Source organism: Cervus canadensis, chromosome 20 (assembly GCF_019320065.1).
Source record: "Cervus canadensis isolate Bull #8, Minnesota chromosome 20, ASM1932006v1, whole genome shotgun sequence".
NCBI lineage: Eukaryota > Metazoa > Chordata > Mammalia > Artiodactyla > Cervidae > Cervus > Cervus canadensis.
The window spans coordinates 32,406,004-32,425,313 of record NC_057405.1 but is presented as its reverse complement, the minus strand read 5'-3'; the positions used below and the strand labels follow the sequence as shown (position 1 = coordinate 32,425,313).

Below are 19,310 nucleotides of genomic sequence, written 5' to 3'. Positions count from 1 at the left end.
CCACGTGGAAGCGTCTGCTGTGATTGGTTGGTGCTCGCCGGCACCGCCCCTTTTTCTGCGACCAGATCGTCCCTCGCGGCGGGGGTCTTCCGTTCTGATTCCACCGGCTCCGCGACCCGGAAGTTCGAGGGACCGATAGACCAGCTTTCCGGCACCTTCCGGTTTAAAAACCAGGCCAGGTTTTTCTCCAAGAGGAGCCACTCCCGGGCCAAGTTAGCCGGTGAGAGGGAGATAGGCGCGCGCCGACGTTGCTCTCAGCATCAGGACCTTAAAGGTGCCTGGTGAGTCGGCCTTTTTCCGCCCCCTCCGCCGCCTCACTTATTGCCCCTTCAGGGTCCTCTGTGCCGGAGGATGTGGTAGGGGAGGGTTGTTTGCAATGCCTTCAGCCCTGCCGCCAGCTCAAAAGTCTTAGTGCTTTTTGTCCTTAAGTTTCCACCAACCTTAGACCTTCCACTGTCCTTAAATGACGCTTTGCCTTGTCTTTAAGCGGAGGTCCTCCCATTTTGTCAGAATTCAGCGCGGAACACACACGCCCATCGAGATTCTACGCTTGAACTCGCCTTATCAGCCTCCCTTCCTCCCTCCTAGCCTGTGCCACTTTAGAGCTCAAGTGCCCTCCGGGAAAGGCCACCTCCCTTGTCATCTCCGCGAGGGCTGGCTTGGCTGCTAAGTGTCTTTGCGGTAGGAGGCTATGCTGTCTCTCTTTGGAAACGAGACTCCTGTTGTACCAGCAGAATGACATATGCTCTGTGGTAGGAGAAGTTGGTCGGTTTTGTGTACGTGTAGGAAACTTAACTGCAGCTGTCCCTTGTTAACTCCAAAGCTTGTCTTTTGAACCCTCGCGTTCCCAGCTCTTGACTAGCCACCCGGCCAGCCTGAAAGCCCTTCCTTACCCAGTACGTTTTTTAATACCTTCTGGCTCTGTATTTTTGTTTCATCAGAGCAAAATGATTTACTGTATATGGTTGGCTCATGCCTGCCTTTGCATTGTTGAGTCCAGCACCTGCTTTTGCTGCTGCTGCTGTTGCAGAGAAAAGCCAGTCTGCTGGAACTGTTTCTTTGACTTGCTTTTCCTTGCTTTTGTTATTATAATCATACATAATGGCTTACCTCAGAGAATCGTGCCCTTCTGCCTGTTAAAGTGCCTTTGTTCAGAGACCTGTCCACCTCTAGATGGCAGGAAGGAGGAACATATACCCTGCCATTTTAGGAGATAGCTGCAAGATTAATGGCCTTTGTATTTTGTTTCCTCCCCCCCCCCATCTCTGATCAATAAAAAAGAACCTGACATCCAAACCCCAACAAGCCGGTTATTTTGAGACATTAGCATGCCATCTTCTCAGTCAGTCAGCTCTCAGAATAAAGTTGTATTCCTTGTCTCATCCCCCTCCTCTGCAATTCATTGGCCTGTTGTAAAGCGAGCAGAGTGAGCATAGACAAGATAACTTGTTTAGTCCCTAAGTCGTGTCGTATTCTTTTGCGACCCCACAGACTGTAGCCCGCAAGGCTCCTCTGTCCATGGGATTTCCCAGGCAAGAATAATGGAGTGGGCTGCAGTTTCCTTCTCCAGGGGAATCTTCCCAACCCAGACATCCTACCTCCTGCTTGGCAGGGAGATTCTTTACCACTGAGCCACGAATTTCTGTTGAGCTGATGGGCGCAATCCCAAAACTTGCATTTTTCTGAAAATACTACTGCTAACACTTTACAGCGATAGCCTCCACTCTTACATTTTAAAATACCGTCTACACATGAATGACTCCCAAATATATTGCTCCAGCAGACCTCTCTCCCCTGAACCCCAGACTCATATCCACTGCCTACCTAACATGTCCATGTAAAGTAGATATTATAGATATTTTAAAACTCAGATGTTCAAAATAGCCCCTGATCTCCCCACTCTCAATCTGCTTCTTACAAAATCTTCTCTGTAAAAGACATTCATAATTTTTTTTTTTTTTAACAGTCTGCCTGTGGCTCTTTTTTTTTTTTTTTTTTAATTTTTTTATTAGTTGGAGGCTAATTACTTCACAACATTTCAGTGGGTTTTGTCGTACATTGATATGAATCAGCCATAGATTTACACTTATTCCCCCATCCCGATCCCCCCTCCCGCCTCCCTCTCCACCCGATTCCTCTGGGTCTTCCCAGTGTACCAGGCCCGAGCACTTGTCTCATGCATCCCTCCTGGGCTGGTGATCTGTTTCACCATAGATAGTATACATGCTGTTCTTTTGAAACATCCCACCCTCACCTTCTCCCACAGAGTTCAAAAGTCTGTTCTGTATTTCTGTGTCTCTTTTTCTGTTTTGCATATAGGGTTATCGTTACCATCTTTCTAAATTCCATATATATGTGTTAGTATGCTGTAATGTTCTTTATCTTTCTGGCTTACTTCACTCTGTATAAGGGGCTCCAGTTTCATCCATCTCATTAGGACTGGTTCAAATGAATTCTTTTTGACGGCTGAGTAATATTCCATGGTGTATATGTACCACAGCTTCCTTATCCATTCATCTGCTGATGGGCATCTAGGTTGCTTCCATGTCCTGGCTATTATAAACAGTGCTGCGATGAACATTGGGGTGCACGTGTCTCTTTCAGATCTGGTTTCCTCAGTGTGTATGCCCAGAAGTGGTATTGCTGGGACACACCAGTCAGGATGGCTGCTATCCAAAAGTCTACAAGCAATAAATGCTGGAGAGGGTGTGGAGAAAAGGGAACCCTCTTACACTGTTGGTGGGAATGCAAACTAGTACAGCCACTATGGAAAACAGTGTGGAGATTCCTTAAAAAACTGGAAATAGAACTGCCATAATTTTTTTTTTAAGCCCAAAACTGGTGTCATTCCTAATCCCACATCTAATCCATAAGCAGATTGTGTCAGGTCTAACAACGTAATGTTGGAATCCTACCACTTTTCTCCACCTCCACTACTATTGCCCTAGTCTGAGGCACCTTCACCACTCACCTGGTTATGGTAGTAGCTTCCTGGCTGGTCTCCTTGCTTCTGCCCTCACTTCAGTTTGTTCTCCTGCAGAACAGTCAACTTCAGTGAAATCACGTCACTCCTTTGCTGGGCTTCCCCGGTGGCTCAGACGGTAAAGAATCTGTCTGCAATGCAGACACCCAGATTTGATCTGTGGGTCAGGAAGATCCCCTGGAGGAGAGCATGGCTACCCACTCCATTATTCTTGCCTGGAGAATTCCATGAACAGTGGAGCCTGGTGGGCTACAGTCCATGGGATCGCAAAGAGTCGGACACAACTGGGTGACTAACACTTCCACTTCAGAGCTCAGAATAAATGTCAAAAGTCCTTACAACGGTCTAGAGCTGCACTGTTTAGTATAGTAGCCATTAGCCACATAGGACAATTGAGCCCTTGAAATATGGCTATTGCAACTGAGGAACTAAATTTCTTAATTAATTAATTTTAATTTAAAAACATAGTACAATTATCAGAAGAATTTTAAGTGTATTGGAACAACCAGAGAACGTCAGTCTACTTTTTTTTCCAACTATAAATTTTGTGAGCTCTCAATTCAAATGAAGTACTTCCAAAGAGAGTTTAATTTGTGCTTTGAGTATACACACTAGATTTTGAAGATTTAGTATGAAAAAATAATGTAAAATAATAGATAATTTTAAAAATATTGATCACAGTTTGAAATGATATTTTGATATATTGTCTTAAAATATATTGTTAAAATTAATATCCCCAGTCACAGACCAGAGGACACTAAGAAGATTTGCCAGATAAAAGCAAAGTGGTGTTATGGATTGGATACTGGAACAAAAAGTGGACATGAATGGAAAAACTGATGGAATTCAAGTAATAAGTAACTAAGGTTTAGTTAATAGTAAGTAACTAAGGTTTAGTTAATAGTAATGTGCCAGCGTTGGTTTCTTAATTTTGACAAAGGTACAACAGTATATAAGATCTTAAAAGAGAAATGGAGAGAGGCATGTACATCAATTCTCTGCACTACCTTTACACCTTCTGTGTAATCAAAAATTTCTCCAAAATAAAATTCTTAACATTTGGAATTTTCAAAGGAAAGGAGGGAGAACTTAAGAATATATTTGAAGGCACTATCGCCCAAAATTGTTCAAATATGGTAAAGGCTATAAACCAGCAGATCAAAGAAGCTCAACAAATCCCAAGCACAAGAAACTTAATAAAAGTTGCATGTAGGCACATGATTAAATTGCTCAAAACTAGTGACAGTCTTAAAAAACAACCAGAGAGAAAAGACACATACAAAAGAAGAATGATAAAGCTAACAGAAGACTCCTTATCAAAAACAACATAAGCCCAGAGACAATGGAGCAATATCTTTAAGTTCAAACAAACCTGAGATACATGGCAGATTTGACTCCACACTGCTGCAATAAAGCAAATATTGCAATAAAGTGAGTCACATAATTTTTTTATTCTCAGTGCATACAAAACACATATAAACTATTAAAAGTGGAATAACATTATGTCTAAAATATGTACATCCCTTAATTAAAATACTTTATTGCTAAAAGTACTAACAATCATCTGAGCCTTCAAAAAATCATAACCTTTTTGCTGGTTGAGGGTCTGGCCTTGGTGTTGCGGCTGCTGGCTGTTTAGGGGTTTGCTGAAGATTGGGATGACTATGGCAATTTATTAAAATAAGAGAGGGAAGTTTGCTAAATCAATTGACTCTCGCTTGAGTGAATGGTTTCTCTGTTCTCTGCATTATCTGCATGCAATGCTGTTTGTTAACATTTTACCCACAGTACTTCTTTGAAAATTGAGGTCGGTTTTCTCAAGTCCTGCAACTGCTGTTTCAAATAAGCTGATGTAACACTGTTGTCAGGACTTCCCTGGTGGTCCAGTGGCTAAGACTCCATGCTCCCAATGCAGGGGGCCCAGGTTCAATCCCTGATCAGGGAACTGGATCCCACATGCTGCAACTAAGAGTTCACAAGCTGCAACTAAAGAGCCTGCTTGCCACTACAATCCAGTGCAGCTAAATAAATAAATAAATAGGGTGCTAATGAGTGTGGGGCTTCTTTTAAAAATAAACACTTGTCATTTCAACCATCTTTAGTAACATCTTAACCAGAAGTAGATTCCATTTCAAGAAACCACTTTATTTACTCATGCTTATGAAGCTAGTTTTGTCCCAAGTTTTATCTTGAAATTGCAGCAATTCAGCCACATCTTCATACTCCACTTCTAATTCTTGTTCTCTTATTATTTCTACCACATCCATAGTTATATCTTTCACTGAAGCCATGAGTCTGTCAAAGTCATCCATGAGAGTTGGAATCACTTCCAAACTGCTGTTAATGTTAATATTCTGACCTCTTTCCTGAATCGTGAATGTTCTTCATGGCATCTACAATGATGAGTCCTTTTCAGAAGGTTTTCAATTTACTTTGCCCAGATCCATCAGAGGAGTCATTCTCTATGGCAACTACAGCCTTATGAAGTGTATTTCTTACCCACAGACCTTCTGTGCCTGAGACTTCTGAAAATAAGACTTGAAAGTCAAAATAACTCCTTGATTCACGGGCTGCAGAATGGATGTTGTGTTAGCAGGCATGAAAACAACAGTAAGCTAATTTCACATCTCTATCAGAGCTCTTGGGTGACCAGGTGCATTGTCAATGAGCAGTAAAATTTTGAAAAGAATCTTTTTTTCTTTTTTTTTTTTTTCTGAGCAGTAGATCTCAACAGTAAGTTAAAGATATTTAGTAAACCATGTTATAAACAGATGTGCTATCATCCAGGCTTTGCTGTTCCATATACAGAGCACAGGCAGAGTAGATGTAGCATGATTCTTAACAGCCCTAGGATTTTCAGAATGGCAAGTAAGCACTGGCTTCAATTTAAAGTCACCAGCTGCATCAGCCCCTAACAGGAGAGTCAGCCTTTGCTTTGAAGCATTGAAGAGACATTGACTTTTCCTTTCTAGCTATGAAATTCCTAGATGGCATCTTTTTCCAATAGCATGCTGTTTCATTTACATTGAACATCTGTTTTTTTAATGTAGCCACCTTTATTCATCATCTTAGCTAGATCTTCTGGATAACTTGCTGCAGCTTCTACATCAGCATTTGCTGCTTCAGTTTGTATTGTGATATCATGGAGACAAGTGTCTTTCCTTAAACTTCATGAACCCCCCTCTGCTAGCTTTAATTTTTTTTTTTTTCTACAGGTTCCTAACTTCTCTCAACCTTCACAGACTTGAAATAATTAGGGCCTTGTTCTGGATTAGGCTTTGGCTTAAGGGAATGTTGAGGCTGGTTTGATATTCTACCCAGACCACTTTCTCTTTAGAGAAAAAGCAGTGAGACTGTTTAAAGCAGTAAGACTGTTTTTCTTTCTTATCATTCATGTTCACTAGAGCAGCATACTTAATTTCCTTCAAGAACTTTTCCTTTGTATTCACACTTGGCTAACTCTTGGTGTCAGAGGCCTAGCTTTGGTTGCCTATCTCTGCTTTTAACATGCCCTTTTCACTAAGTTTAGCCACTCCTCACTTTTGATTTAAAGTGAGAGCCAAGAAATTTGTCCTTTCACTTGAATACTCAGAGGCCACTGTAGAGTTACTAATTGTCCTAATTTCAATATCGTTGTGTCTCAGGGAATATGGAGATCCCACAAGAGAGATGGGGGAGCTGCTGGTTGGGAAAGTGGCCAGAACACAGATTTATCAATTAATTTTACTATCTTATATAGATGTGGTTCATGGCACCCCAAAACTAGTACAATAGTAACATCAGAGATCACTGATCACAGATCACCATAACACACAGTAATGAAAAAGTTTAAAATATTGCAAGAATTATCAAAGTGTGACAGACAAGTTTGAAGCAAGCAAATTCTATTGGAAAAATAGTGTCAATAGACTTTCTCGATACAGGGTTGCCACATACCTTCAATTTGCTTTAAAAAAAAAAGCAGTATCTGTGAAGCACTATAAAATGTATGCCTGTACTGACGAGAGAAGATTGTCAACCTACAGCTGTATAGGCTATGAATATATTTTTCACTATGAGGGAAAAATAAAGATGTTTTCAGACATCTGAAAGTTGAAAGCATTAGTACCAGTAGATTTGTATAAGAGCTATTAAAAGAAGTCCTTCAGACCAAAAAAATTCTGAATATACATAGAAACCCAAAAACACTGAAGATGGTAAATATGAGTACATATAAAAGACGTTTTTCTTACTTTAAAAATCTTTTTAAAGTATACAAAGCATAAAAATAATAACAATAACAACATGTTGTTAGGTTTATACAAAAGGAAAACAAATGACACTAAATGCTCTAAGGCCAGGGGGAGGGAAGGTGTTTTTGCTTAAGGTTTTTCTACTTTATGTCAAGTGGTATACTGTCACTTGTGAGAAGTTAAGAATGCATTCTATAAACCTCCACAGACTACTACTATAGCTTTTAGCTACAAATAGTTCTTGACCACTTGAAATGTGACTAATCTGAAAGGAAATAGCCTACAAGTGTAAAATGCACATCAGATTTCAAAACCATAGTGGAAAAAATAATTTAAAATTTCTCATTAATAGTTTAATACTATTATGGGTTGAAATGATAATCTGAATATATTGAATTAGATTTTTAAAGTATTAAAATTAATTTCACCTCTTCCTTTTAACTGCTTAATACAGCTATTAGAAAAATTATAAATTATATATGTGGCTCACATTTTATCTCAGATAGTGTTGTTAAAAACTCTAAAGCAGTAAAAACAGTATGAAAAAAAACCTCTGAATTCAATAAAACACTGAAAACCAGGTAAAACTAAATAAGCAGACAAGTAAAATAAAAAAATTTATGGCTAAACAGTGAACAGAAGAGGAAAAATCAAAATGTTAAATTAATAAAAAATGAAGCAGAAGTCAGGGAAAAAAGACTAAAAAAAGAAAATAGAATTAAATCAACTCTATCAATAATCATATTAGGTATACATGATGTATTAGGTGTACATGATTAGGTATAATCATTATTATAGGTTATAATAGATTATTATTATAGATTAGGTACATATTAGGTATATACATGATTTATTAGTTATGCTTGATTAGGTATACTTGATGCTGAATCTGAAACTCCAATACTTTGGCCACCTGATGCGAAGAACTGACTCATTGGAAAATACTCTGATGCTGGGAAAGATTGAAGGCAGGAGGAAAAGGGGATGATAGAGGATGAGATGGTTGGATGGCATCACCAACTCAATGGACATGAGTTTGAGTAAACTCCAGGAGTTGGTGATGGACAGGGAAGCCTGGTGTGCTGCAGTCCATGGGGTCGCAAAGAGTCGGATACAACTGAGCGACTGAACTGAACTGAACTAATACATGATCCAAACACCCCCTGGAAAGGATAGAGATTTTCATACTGAATAAAGAAGCAAAGCCTACAATAAACCGACTTTAAATATGAAGAAACAAGTAGGATAAAAATAAAAAATGTAAAATGATATACCATGGCAACACTGCTAAGTGCAGAACTAGAAAGACCTAACTTGGTAGAGGTCTATGAAAACAGATGTAAGCGTTTTCAGTTATTGAGCTCTCTGATCATTTAGGTCTTTGACCACTGATCTAAGATATATTTTGAAAATGTTCTCAAATATGGATCCAGAGCGGGAACTTGTCAGAAGTGAGTACACCTGTCCTGTGGAAGTCTGCCAGTCTTCCTTCATTCTATCCCATTTTCTCTGTCTCTGCTTCAGTTGGCAGCACTTCTGCTGGTATAATCTCATTCTTTTTTTTTTTTCATTTATTTTTATTAGTTGGAGGCTAATTACTTTACAATATTGTGGTGGTTTTTTGTCATACATTGACATGAATCATCCATGGATTTACATGTATTCCCCATCCCGATCCCCCCTCCCACCTCCCTCTCCACCCAATTCCTCTGGGTCTTCCCAGTGCACCAGGCCCGAGCACTTGTCTTATGCATCCAGCCTGGGCTGGTGATCCGTTTCAACCTAGATAATATACATGTTTCGATGCTCTTCTCTCGAAACACCCCACCCTCGCCTTCTCCCACAGAGTCCAAAAGTCTGTTCTGTACATCTGTGTCTCTTTTTCTGTTTTGCATATAGGGTTATCATTACCATCTTTCTAAATCCATATATATGTGTTAGTATGCTGTATTGGTCTTTATCTTTCTGGCTTACTTCACTATGTATAATGGGCTCCAGTTTCATCCATCTCATTAGAACTGATTCAAATAAATTCTTTTTAATGGCTGAGTAATATTCCATGGTGTATATGTACCACAGCTTCCTTATCCATTCATCTGCTGATGGGCATCTAGGTTGCTTCCATGTCCTGGCTATTATAAACAGTGCTGCGATGAACATTGGGGTGCACATGTCTCTTTCAGATCTGGTTTCCTCGGTGTGTATGCCCAGAAGTGGTTATTGCTGGGTCATATGGCAGTTCTAATTCCAGTTTTTTAAGAAATCTCCACACTGTCCTCCATAGTGGCTGTACTAGTTTGCATTCCCACCAACAGTGTAAGAGGGTTCCCTTTTCTCCACACCCTCTCCAGCATTTATTGCTTGTAGACTTTTGGATAGCAGCCATCCTGACTGGCGTGTAATGGTACTTCATTGTGGTTTTGAGGTGCATTTCTCTGATAATGAGTGATGTTGAGCATCTTTTCATGTGTTTGTTAGCCATCTGTATGTCTTCTTTGGAGAAATGTCTGTTTAGTTCTTTGGCCCATTTTTTGATTGGGTCATTTATTTTTCTGGAATTGAGCTGCAGGAGTTGCTTATATATTTTTGAGATTAATCCTTTGTCTGTTGCTTCATTTGCTATTATTTTCTCCCAATCTGAGGGCTGTCTTTTCACCTTGCTTATAGTTTCCTTTGTTGTGCAAAAGCTTTTAAGTTTCATTAGGTCCCATTTGTTTATTTTTGCTTTTATTTCCAATATTCTGGGAGGTGGGTCATAGAGGATCCTGCTGTGATTTATGTCAGCGAGTGTTTTGCCTATGTTCTCCTCTAGGAGTTTTATAGTCTCTGGTCTTACATTTAGATCTTTAATCCATTTTGAGTTTATTTTTGTGTAGAAAGTGTTCTAGTTTCATTCTTTTGCAAGTGGTTGACCAGTTTTCCCAGCACCACTTGTTAAAGAGGTTGTCTTTTTTCCGTTGTATATTCTTGCCTCCTTTGTCGAAGATAAGGTGTCCATAGGTTCATGGATTTATCTCAGGGCTTTCTATTCTGTTCCATTGATCTATATTTCTGTCTTTGTGCCAGTACCATACTGTCTTGATGACTGTGGCTTTGTAGTATAGTCTGAAGTCAGGCAGGTTGATTCCTCCAGTTCCATTCTTCTTTCTCAGGATTACTTTGGCTACTCGAGGTTTTTTGTATTTCCATACAAATTGTGAAATTATTTGTTCTAGTTCTGTGAAAAATACCATTGGTAGCTTGATAGGGATTGCACTGAATCTATAGATTGCTTTGGGTAGTATAGCCATTTTGACAGTATTGATATAATCTCATTCTTATTGCTGACTTCAACTGACATGGATGATTAAATCTGTGAGTAATCTTCATATGGAGATCCTGTCCAGATACAGGATAGGAACTGGCACTCCTTCAGGACACACTTTCTCATTTTTGCAGTATGGAATTTCTTAACAATTCCCTCAGGAAAGTAAAAATAGAATATAAAAGAATTTAAAATGTATTTAAAAAAATATTTTCAAAGAAAGAAAAAATGAAAAGCAGCAGATGAATAAAAAAAAATCCCCAAAGGTTAAATAAAAAATAATTTAAAAAAAACACAAGCAATTCCTTCAAGGTATCTCTCTCCTCTTGCATTTTATTATAAGCAATGAGGAGAAACCCTGCTGCATCTTCACCTTCAAAATTTGTGTAGAAGTAACCTCTGCTAAGTATCCAACGCCATCCCTTGCAAGTACTACCTTTCACAAGGCACTAGAACACAATTCAGCCAAGTTCCTCATCATTTTATAACAAGGATCATTTACCCTTTAATTTCCAATCATATGTTCCTCATTTCTGTCTGAGATTTCGCCAGAAACACCTCTCATGTTCTTTTTTCTACCAACATTCTGTTCCTTGTGATAATAAAAGCTTCCTCTAGTCATTATAGTTCCTTCAGTTTATATCTCCTCTTGTATTTAACTGTAAGCAATAAGGAAAATAAAAAACAAACCAAGGTGTTTGTACCTTCACCTCTTTCAGTCTGTTTGTTTCCTCTTTGCTTTTTGAGCTCTCTCTACAATCACCTTTAACATCCGTATTTCTTTTTTTTGTTGTTTGTCTTTTATTTTTTATTTTTTGTCAGGTGGCACAGCCTGTGGGATCCCAGTTTCCTGACCGGGGATTGAATCCCGGTCCTTAACGATGAAAGCATGGAACCCTAACTACTGGACCATCAAGGAATTTCCATAAAATCCATATTTCTGTTGTTGTTGTTTAGTTGCTTAGTCGTGTCAGACTCTGTGACCATGTGGACTGTAGCCCACCAGGTTTGTCTGTCCATGGGATTTACCAGGCAAGAATACTGGAGTGAGTTGCCATTTCCTTCTCCAGGGGATCTTTCCAACCTAGAGATCAAATGCTTGTCTCCTGCATTGGCTGGTGGATGTTTTTTTTTCACCACTGCACCAACAAGGAAGCCCCATCCATATTTCTACCAACAGGCAATTTGGGATTTTTCTAGCATGTACCTCAAAACTCTTCTAGCCTTGACCCACCAAAGCCATTTCTGCATTTTTAGGTATTTGCTTCATCAGCATCCTACTTCATGGTACTAAAATCTGAATTAATCTTCTTGGGCTGTCATAACAAAATACAGTCAACTGAGTGACTTAAACAACAGAAATTTATTTTCCCACAGTTCCGAAGGCTGGAAGTCAGAGATCAAGGTGTCAGCGGGGTTTGTTTTCTGGGCAGGCCTCTCTCCTGGGCTTGCAGATGGCACTTTCTCACTTTCTCAGTGAGTCCTCAGATGGTCCTTCCTCTGTGCACAGGTGGGGAAAATGAGAGAAAGATCTCTGGATGCCTCTTCTCTTATAAGAGCACATCATATTGGGGGGCCATATGAATTTTGGGGAGACACATTCAGTCCATAATAATTGTAATATATATACAGTGACTTAGATATATATGCCAGTATACATAGTGACTAATATGGTTATACATAGATATTATAATTATTTATAATTTATATTACTATATATATATAAAACAATGTAAGTATATATATATGTGGGTGATGATTAAAGTAACTTTAATGGTGGTGAATGGATAAAAACAAAATAAACCCAAATGATTCATCTTATCCAGAAGCCCCAAATATTTAGAAAATATATGAAAAATATTTGAGGCTCTTGAAGATGAATGTGCTATTCCATATTTTAGCCTGTTTGTGATTCACTCTTCCCTAACTGTCTAGTACAACCTACCATTTCTTTGAAAAATGCACATTCCTCCAACATTTATTGGAGAAGGAAATGGCAACCCACTCCAGTACTTTTGCCTGGGAAATCCCATGGACAGAGGAGCCTGGTAGGCTACAGTACATGGAGTCAAGAAGAGTTGGACACGACTGAGCAACTTCACTTTCACTTTTCAGTCTCACGCATTGGAGAAGGAAATGGCAACCCACTCCAGTGTTCTTGCCTGGAGAATCCCAGGGATGGGGGAGCTTGGTGGGCTGCTGTCTATGGGGTCGCACAGGGTTGGACGCGACTGAAGCGACTTAGCAGCAGCAGAAGCCAATATTTCTGAGAGTCCCTTGAGTTTTTCAGATGTGTTCATGTACAAGAACATGTAGCTACTATATAGGATGTAATTGTCTTCCTTTGTGTGTTTAAACCACCCTTCTCACAGTCCTCTTTGGTTTGCAGACATCTCTGTCATTTTTCCCTGTTGCATGACTATTACTGAGACTCTATTAAACTAGGGGTTGTATGTGTATGTGTGCCAAATTCCTCAACATAGGGCTATTCTCATGTGAAAGGCTAGTAGAAGTCTTAATACTCATGAATCTCCTGGGAGAGGCAGTTGCTAGATAGTCTTGACATGGAAATCTCCAGCAAAGAAGAGGAAACCAAAGCCCTCCACCACCAGTGTCTTACAGGGTGTCCCATCTTATGGTCTCTGGCATGGATAGGAACTGAGATAAGAGTCAAAGCAGAGGCATCACATGTTAGGATAAAGAGTGAGCTTTCTGGTGGAATTAGGGTTACTAGTGACCCACCGGAACCAGCTCTAAAGAATTTAAGTTTCTTGCAGACTTCCCTGCTGGTCCAGTGGTTAAGACTCTTTGCAGTGCTTGTCATGCAGGAAGCACAGGTTCAGTCCCTGGTTGGAAAACTAAGATCCCACATGACACGAGCTGTGGCCAAAGAATAAACATAAAGAAAAGAGTTTAAGTTCCTTAGATACTGGGGGAGAGTGCTGTTAGAAAGTAGAAATGAAATATCTCACACATGTTATTGCAACTTCTCAGATCACAGCAATCCCCTACTTATAACATCCCTGGCTTTATAGGATCTTTGGGAAGTTGTGCCCCTTCCCAACATCTCTAAGGTACTGCATGGGTTGGCCCTTTCTGATTTTCTGTGAGTATCTCATCTCACTCTTTCTTCTTTCCCACTAAGCTCTAGCGTACTTTCTTCTCAGTTCTTGAACACACCAAATTATTTCCTGTGTAAGGGCTCTATTTAGTATTGTTGCTTTTGCCTAGAACACACACCTACAGTTCTTCAGCAGTTGGCTCCTGTCCATCTTGCAGGTTCCTGTTCAAATAGTTATCTCTTCAATGAGGCCTTGTGGTTTTTCTCCATCCCATCACCATGCTTTATCTTTTTACAGTACTCATCACTATCTGTAGTTATCTTGTTCAATTATTTATCTTTGTGTTTATCATCTGTCTCCTCCTACCAAGTGAGCACCGTGAGATTAAGATCCTTCTTTGTTTTCTTATCCAGTGTTATGCCAAAAACATTGAACAGCATCTAGTGTATTGTAGGTAGTTATTAGAAATTGTTGAATGAATAAATGGATAAACTTGTTTATGCCTCTTGCTTGACAGGCTATGAGGTCTTTAAGAATTTACCAAAATAAGTCTTACCCTACTGTTGAGTACAGGGAACTCTACTCAATTCTCTGTGGTGACCTACATGGGAAGGAAATCCAAAAATGAGGATATGTGTGTACATATAACTGATTCACTTTGCTGTACAGAGTACACTAAAACAACATTGAAAAGCAACCAGACTCCAATAAAAATTGATAAAAAATATGACCTGCTCACTACTATACCTTCACACATTGAGGATGTACTTATTAAGTACACATAATAAATATGTGCTGAATAAAAATGAAAGAGGATAGCAAGTCCAGGGGCACCATTACAAACCAGAGGCTAAACCATTCGGAACAGATAGTAGTTCTCTATAGTAGCATCTGCCATCTGTGCGTATGTGAGCCTGTGTCTAGCTCTCAAAGGAACTCATCAGCTGGTAGCTGCATCCTGGGTCGTCTCTCTTTAACTGTTTCAAGTGTTTTCCCGAAGATACCCCAGAACATGGCCTCTGCTGTAGTAAGCTGAAGGCTGAGTGGTACTGGGAGAGACCTCTGCCCTTCAGTACTCGCCCTTCCCTGACAGCTTTCACCATGTGCAGCGTGTCCCAGCGGCTGCTGGCCCTGGGATCCCGTGAGTGCCCTGATACGTGAGCTGTATCACATACCCCACCGGCAGAGACTTGCTGCTTCCTCTGTTTTTTCCAAGGACTGGGTCATCTTGTCCACATAGCTAACTTACTTAGAAACATTGACTTCTGCAGGCGGTGCCCTCATCCCACCTGGTTCCCAAGGAAGTGCTGGGCCCGTTTCTGAGAACAGCTGGAATCCATGGCTGTACATTTCAAACCGGTCTAAAAGCGCTTTCCTTTTGGTGTGGGTGTGGCTTTATTGTTAACTTTGAGATATACTTTTGAACACTGGGATCTCTGAAACTACTAGATCCATAGAACTGTAACTGTGAAAGTAACTTGCTTGCAACTTTTACAATTAGAAATACTTTCCAAATAAAACTTGTCTTGGGGGGAAAAAAAAAGACTCCGTATAATGCTGGTCCTCAGCCCCTGAGGTGTTCCCTTCGTTTCTGAAAGTCACAGGGGTGGCCTTCTTTGTGATCAGGAACAAATCTAGCCTCACTGGGGACTGCATTTCTCCATTAGGGGTCCCCATTGCTCTCCAAGATCCTGTGCCTCCAAGCTCCTCGTTCTTTAGCAAATCTGTGGTTACTTCACTGAGCACAAAGGACTTTGCCATGCTCTGTGAGGCTCTTAAAAGTTTGCAGCACTAAAGCTTGGAGATCGGTGGCAAATTAGGGTTATCTGTCTGTCCTTTGTAACTTTTAATATGAAGGGTCAAGAACAATGCAGTGTGAGTGTGTGCACCTTATGTTTTATGAAGTGTTCAGTACATGATTTTTCAGCTTTTACTTATAACCTTCACTTGGACCCAGATATAAATTAGGGGACTGGGTTGGGAACAGCTGTAACAGTCACAAAGCTATACATACTAACGATCTTTCTCCTCTGATGATTAGGCTTCCCTCCTTCTGCTCTTTGACTTCTCTTGCTGAAGACTCTATGGCCCTACTTCAATTTGACTTATGTCTGACTATCTCATAATTTACCCCAAATGCTTACAGTCTTGGGGCTTCCCAGGTGGCACAGTGATGAAGAATCCATCTGCCAGTGCAGGAGACACAGGTTCAGACACAGTTGAGTTGGGAAGATCCCATGGAGGAGGAAATGGCAACTCACTCTAGTATTCTTGCCTGGGAAAATCCCATGGTCACAGGAGCCTGGCGGGCTACAGTGCATGGGGTCACCAAGAGTTGGACACAACTGAGCGACTAGCATGTACAAGCATGCCTACAGGCCAGGCAGGAGATCAAGCTCCCACTCTTTCCCATAGGCTCTTCAGGCCCCAGGAAAATAGACTTGCAATTCCCAGATGAGCTCTCACAGGCTGAGTCTGCTTCTGTTGCCCACAGGTTTTCTACACTGATGCAGAAGAAAATCTTCAAATCAACTTAGCAGAGACAAATCTTCCAGTCACATAAAGCCACCTCCCACGTCCTTGCCAATAAAGGCAGCCAGCAGCAACAGAAGCCACGAGGTGTCAGCAAGAGGAATTTAAAGGCCACCAGAGGGAACACAGAGGGTGGCTCAGATGGTAAAGAATCCCTGCCATTGCAGGAGATGTAGGTTCAATCCCTGGCTTGGGAAGATCCCGTGGAGGAGGAAATGGCAACCCACTCCAGTATTCTTGCATTAAGAATCCCATGGACAGAGGAGCATGGTGGGCTATAGTCCATGGGTTTGCAAAGAGTCAGACACGACTGAGTGACTAACACTTTCACTTTCAGAGGGAACACAGAAGCCAGTCGCTGCATAGGAAGGAAGTTGGCTTTAAACAATTCTGCTGAAATTCTTCCATGTTACTCCTCCAACTGGGCACACAGGTTTGTTGTTAATATATAAGTATATTGACTGGAAGGATATACATACACAGCATTAAAATAGTTGACTTGTGGCTTCCAAAGGGGGCAGGGTAGAATTGGGAGTTTGAGATTAGCTGATGCAAACCATTATACACAGGATGGATAAACAACAAGGTCCTACTGTAAAGCCCAGGGAAGGATAATCAATAGCCTGTGATAAACCATAATGGAAAAGAATATGAAAAAGAATATATATATATATGTTTAACTAAGTCACTTACTATACAGCAGAAATTAACACAGCATTGTAAATCAACTATACACTTTTCTAAATAAAATGTAGCCTTTTACTTTAGTTTCACAATGAGAAGATAATGAATAAAATTGAAGATTGCTATTATATATCTGAGAGCCTAACAGGCTAAGATTGTCAGCACAATAATCTCTTGATCAAACCAAGAAGTCATAGCTAATTCTCTTCAATTCCTGGTTCAGTTTGTGAATGTGTATGTTAAAAGTCAAAACAAAGGACTAGCAGAAGCCCAGGTCACAAATTTAAAAGTCAAGAATTATATTTGTTTGTAATCTCTAAATCACTTGAAATCCAACTCCACACCCCTGTCTTTTTTTTCCTCATGGTTTTTATATATATATATATTTTTTTTTTAATTGAAGGATAATTGCTTTACACTGTTTTGTTGGTTTCTGCCCTACAACATCGTGAATCAGCTATAAATACACATATGTCCCCTCCCTCTTGCCATGCGCCTTTCTGAAAGCCTGGAAAGAAATTAGTAATAGTTGGGGCCCCACCCACACAAGACTGAACCTTGTGTCTTGATTATCACTAAGATTCTGGAGGGCACCTCTCATCAGTCATTTGCTCTGCTGCTTTTGTCCATGTGCGGGGCCCTGGAATTGTCAGCAGTTCTGATAGTAACTGTGCAGAAAAGACAGGCTTCTAAGAGACCTCAGAAAGAGGCCAGCTCCTCTCAGGGTCTTGCCACATCTTGCCTCTGAAGCAAGGAGACGCTAAGGGACTGGTCACCTATTTAGGATGAATAATTTCAAAAAAAAACCATCAACATGAATTCTAGAAGACATTTAACTAAAACATGGGCAATTAACTTCATAACACTGTGCCAAGATGATAAGCATAATAAACCATACTCTGTATCACTTTTCTGTACACCTGAAAGCTAACACAACATTGTAAACCAACTATACTCCAATATAAAAATTTAAAAACTTTTTAAAAGTTAATAAAAAAAGTTAATATTATTGAACGTGAAAATTAAAGAAACTAAACATGAACACGTTGTTTTCTCCTGTATAAATATGCAAAATATATCAATATGTCTTAAATAAAAATAAGAATAAAGACAAAATTCAACACTTTAAAGGGAGCAGTATTCTGAAATCCTAAAATAATTTCTGAGGATTAAGTATAAGACATGCAATGGCTAAAGTCTTTTCTAATTTATTTATTTATTCTATTTAAAATTATCTTCTAATTATATCCCCATGAGGGGCTTGAATTAACTTATCTGAATACATAAACTAGCTCAACACTTTTGATCAGTTAAGAAAAAAATTTAATACAGTATTTTGTTCTCATTAAACATATTTATTCTATTTTATTCTAATATGTATTTCTAATATAGTTCTTCTTACACAATTGAATGTATATCATTTTGTTAGGAACAACGTCCTAATGTTTTCATATCGTTGGTTTTTATTTCAAAGCTTCGGAAGGACATGACTCACTCGGAGCACCCTGAGGTGGCAAAGTGCTCTTCTGGGGCGAGGATAAATTACCCACCCACAGCCTCTTGCACAACCATGTGTCCCCGCTGGTCTGATTCAGGTGGCACTTGCGCCATGGTCATCCAGGAGGGCGACAGCAGCTGTCAGAGGCTCGCTCCCTTCTTTACCTGGTAGGGTAAGGTTGCAGGACTGGTTCTGCCACGGATGCCTCAGGGCCGAAGAATGGAGGAGCAAGGGCCCTTTTCTCTAAACAAAAGTCAGGCTGAGAATCCTAAGTGGTGCCTTTTGCATCAACTCTGCAGGAGAGACAGGAAGAAGAAAAAGCAGGTGTTGGTCAAATGATAATGTTGGTTTTGACGACATAGGTTATCTTACAGAAAATAGATCATCTTGAACTGTGGTGTTGGCGAAGACTCTTGAGAGTCCCTTGGGCTGCAAGGAGATCCAACCAGTCCATCCTAAAGGAGATCAGTCCTGAATATTCATTGGAAGGACTGATGTTGAAGCTGAAACTCCAATCCTTTGGCCACCTGATGCGAAGAGCTGACTCATTTGAAAAGACCCTGATGCTGGGAAAGATTGAAGGAGGGAGGAGAAGGGGAAGACAAAGGATGAGACGGTTGGATGACTCAATGGACATGAGTTTGAGTAAACTCTCCGAGTTGGTGATGGACAGGGAGGCCTGGCGTGCTGCAGGCCATGGGGTCGCAAAGAGTCAGACACCAAAAGATGATCATATTTTGTATTTGTAAATAATGTAACAAGTTTCCAAGGTATTTCACTTAAACGGTTTCATTTAATCCTCATGCCAGTTTTAAAAATAGGCTGCCCAATTTCTTTGTCTTCATTTTGCAGGCAGAGGATTGAAGCCTAGACCAGCTTGGTGGTTTGCCCTGGGTTAAAATCCGGGAAATAACAAAACTAGGACTAGAGCTCTTGGCTCTTGCTTCCCAGGTGTTGTTTTTTCACTTCTGAAGGAGTGATCATTCCTGATTCCACAATCTCTGTCACTGAAAAC

General features: G+C 40.1%; 1 protein-coding gene and 1 long non-coding RNA gene across 2 annotated transcripts in view; one reads left to right on the top strand and one right to left on the bottom strand.

Annotated features, from left to right (window-relative positions):
* Window positions 1-461, bottom strand: part of TTK (TTK protein kinase) — a 38,568-nt gene extending 38,107 nt beyond the window's left edge. The window contains exon 1 of the mRNA XM_043439420.1: window positions 441-461. The gene's annotated coding sequence lies outside the window, so the exon portion shown is untranslated. The remainder of the gene's footprint in view (window positions 1-440) is intronic.
* Window positions 7-18,775, top strand: LOC122422770. The gene is made up of 4 exons (XR_006263954.1): window positions 7-281; window positions 16,076-16,257; window positions 16,451-16,546; window positions 18,272-18,775. It is a non-coding gene; the product is annotated as an uncharacterized LOC122422770 (long non-coding RNA).
* The last annotated feature ends 535 nt before the right edge of the window (window positions 18,776-19,310 follow it).